Source organism: Coturnix japonica, chromosome W (assembly GCF_054131305.1).
Source record: "Coturnix japonica strain WE chromosome W, WE-NBRP24, whole genome shotgun sequence".
Taxonomy (NCBI): Eukaryota; Metazoa; Chordata; class Aves; order Galliformes; family Phasianidae; genus Coturnix; species Coturnix japonica.
In genome coordinates, this window is record NC_140701.1 from 26,610,595 (window position 1) to 26,614,243 (window position 3,649).

At 44.0% G+C, this 3,649-nt stretch overlaps 1 long non-coding RNA gene across 1 annotated transcript; it reads right to left on the reverse strand.

Moving 5' to 3' along the window:
* Positions 1–558: 558 nt before the first annotated feature.
* Positions 559–2,414, reverse strand: LOC146754635 (uncharacterized). Its single transcript, XR_014938963.1, has 2 exons — positions 1,271–2,414; positions 559–1,038 (listed from the first exon to the last, which is right to left on the reverse strand). It is a non-coding gene; the product is annotated as an uncharacterized LOC146754635 (long non-coding RNA).
* Positions 2,415–3,649: the final 1,235 nt, after the last annotated feature.

Consider the following 3,649-nt stretch of genomic DNA (forward strand, 5'->3'; position numbering starts at 1 on the left):
AATTTTGTAGAGAAATCGATTTCTTTTGAAGATGAAAACCACCTTTACGTTTAGAAAATGCTGTTTGTAGATAAGAAAAACATTATTTTGGTAAGAAAACCATATTTTTGCAAGGGTAAAGAGTGATACCTAAGAGAGACCTTTTTATTTCTGGTATAAATATTGATATTCCTGTGAATTTTTTCTAAAATCTGTCAGAAAAGGATATATCTGTTGGAAATGTCCTTATTTTGTAGAGGAGAAAAGGTATTTCTGTTAGTAACGTCCTCAATTTGTAGAAGAGAAAAGGTATTGAGGAAACAATGTGTCATATTTTTCTACCAAGCTTCATTTTGTAGAGAAAATGTCTTCTTTTAGAAATGAAAACAAGTATTTCTGGGAAACAACGCTATTTTAAAGGGATAAAAAGCATTATTTTGGTGAGAAAACCATGTCCTTGCAAGGATAAAGAATGATTCTTAGGAGAGATGTTACCTCGATCTGGTAACCTGGAACGTCAAGTCCCTTTGTGAATGTGTATCGACGGCCCCGACCAAGTCACAGCTGTTTGTTACACCATTATGGTGAGCGGTAAAATGGCGTTTATTGGAATGTGAGGGTCCCTTATATAGGTATCCAGTTTCATCCTTATCTTTTATACATATGCATGACCCAGCAGGGGAGGGCCTATCACGTTACATCCCGAGGGTCCGATTTCGCCTAATACAACATCTCCCTCTCCCCATGCTTAACAAAACCATGCCCCGTTACAACGCAAGCGCCGATCCTAATCCTAATATATAAAGGTGTTAGTACTTATATAAATTTTTGTGGTGAGTTATTTAAAAAGTGACGTAAACATGCAGAGGTATGTGGTGCAGTGTGTAATAATGTTAGTGGTTCTTTAGTTAGTATTTTCAAGGCATCTTGGGCTATATTATACAGTTCATCCTTCTGCTCAAAGCTTCTCATATATCTGCTGGAACTCCATTTTCTCATTCAAAGTCCTTGCACCTGTGCCTCTTGAGCCAGCAGCAGGAAATCCATTGCAGCTTTATTCTGTAAAACAGTATGCCTGAAAGAAAAGTACTCAGCTTTCCATTAGTTTTCTGTTTCTCCCAGACCGCCCTTTTGGGTGATCACTGCATCAGATTTTACTTTTCTCGATGGGATCCATAAAATTTTTCCCGATTCTCTGTCCTTTACTGTGGCATAACCTCTTCGTTCAAAATGATTGATTGCATAATGTGCTGTGCCAATACTTCTGCCTGCTGGGCTACCAGGATCCTACCTCTGTGACCTTCCCGCTCCCCAAGGACACCTATCTTGTCCTTCAGGAGACGGTTGGCCCTTTCCACAATTGCTTGTCCCTGGGAATTCCCAGGGATGCCTGTTGAATGAGATATTCCCCAATGCTCATTGAGTAGATCTCGAGATGAAGCACGAGCCATTGTCTGTCTTGATGTGTTGCAGCACACCAAGGACCATGATGGCAGTGGCCCAGTGTCGCTGAGCTGCAGGGGACTTAAATGTTAACATAACCATCACTCAATCAAAACCTTCACTGATAATACACTAAACAGAAGATTACATGTAACGTCATAATTTTTTGAGTTGACATATACACACTCATTCAAGCATTCATTTTAGACAATTCTATAAATGAAAATTTCTAAGCTAATGTATTATTACTTATCAACAACTATGAGGTGGAAAACCACCAAAAGGAGAGAGAAGGAACACAGTAGTGGTGGATGCGATAGGCAGTGCCTGCAGGGCGTCCCCTGCTTCAAAGTACACTTTGCCTTTCTCACCCATCACAGATTCTCTCCTGTGCAGGCTTTTTTCACATGTGCCCCATATATGCATGGCCAGTGCATGATACAGAGCCCAGGTGGAACACCTGTTCTTAAAAGATAACAAACCACTATATTAGATCTCTCTACAATACAAACTACTCAGAAAAGTTATTAACAGCTATAGTCACTTATTTCTATTGTTACTTGCTTCACCCTTAGCTCCCTTCTTTTTTCTTTTAATTGGTAAGCTTTTTCTTGTTGACCTACTCCTACTATAGTTACAAAAATCATCTATGGGTAGTATAGTAATTCTTGATGCAGTACAGAGTGAGATGCACCTGAAACTGTCAGAAAACAAATATCTTTGCACTGCTGTGAGCACATTGCATTCAGCCCACTACGGGCAAAACTCATCCTGGGATCTTCAGGACCTGCTCTAGTAAAGCTGCCACCGTTCCATCCAACTCCACCACCACAATTCCCCCTCCATACAATTTCAAGCTCCATCAACAAATTTGTCCAAGTCCCTACCCTAATTCCCTCAATGTGTATATTATTGGGAGAAAATGAGGACATTCTTGCTCGACTAGGAAGAGATACTTCTAATGTCTTGCTTTTGTCCCCATTCGGAAGTAACGATTTGTTTGCTTTCACAAGCGGCGGAGCCGAGGGGCGGGGGGGGGGGGGGGGGAAGCAGTGAGGGGGGGCAGAGCGGGGGTTTGCGTTCTCTTGCTGGCACTTAAACTTTTCTGGCTAGAGCAGGTCACATTCAGTATTTTAACTCACTGTTCTTCTGTAATCTTTTTCCCGTTTTTTGTTTTTTTTTTTTTTTTTTTTTTCACAATTCCACTACTCGAACCCTCAATTACACTTCCATGTAACATTAATAATTCCACTTCCATATAGCATTCATGTTTACACATCCCTATAACATTAACAGTTCCATACACCATTTGCATTTATACTTTCACATACCATAAACATTTAACAATCACAAAGACAGTGACAATAATCAATACAGTTTATCCTAAGCATTCTTCCTCTCCTCCAAGTTGTCAGCAGGAGTTTAACCGACTCCAACTCGGGCTGCCGTGGCTCGCTCGACAGCTGGTCTTGTATCCGCTTCAGAGACTCCACTCCAGCCCGGGGCCCCCTGACCGGGCCCCCAATTAACGATAAAAAGGAATGCCTCCCTTATCTTTGACCAATCCGAGACTTGGTCGCTCTTGTTCTCCCCTCTCCCTCCCCCCAGGTAGAGCTGGACCAGCAGCCCACCCTCTTGGGGAAGGGTTATGATGACTAGGAACGCCTCTGCCTCCGCCCCCGCTGATGAGGATTGGCTTCCATCTTGGTTAGTCCTATCCACCCCGCCCCCCGGGGCGGAACCACACCCACAACCCATCCCATCTCGAGGAAAGGACCCATCCTCCCGCCCCTGCTCACTCCCCTTCCCCACCCCCAAGGATGGGCGAAGGAGTGCAGAAGATACCGGTTGCTTTGGATACCAATATGGGGCCTCAGAGGAAGGATTCTCCTGGTCAAGAGATAAGGATGTGGAATGTGTGGAATGCTGCTGGACGGGGCCATCTGCTCGTTGTTCAGCCGGAGTGATGGGTGCGGTCTGGATGGCTCCCGCCACCTTGTCTTTGTCTTTCAAATCCTCACATCTGCAAGAGAAAAGGCCTCCCGACCCAATTCCCAAAGCAGCCCCAAGCCGAGTCTTCCCTTCTTTCCGAGCCGCTTTCAGCGCCCCAAGCACCAACCCCCACGTTTTGAACTCAGCATCTTTCTGCTCATTCATTGCGCGCTCACAGAGCGAAAAAGTTAAAGAGTCCCGCTTATTGTGATCCAAAATCACCCGAGGAGAGGAA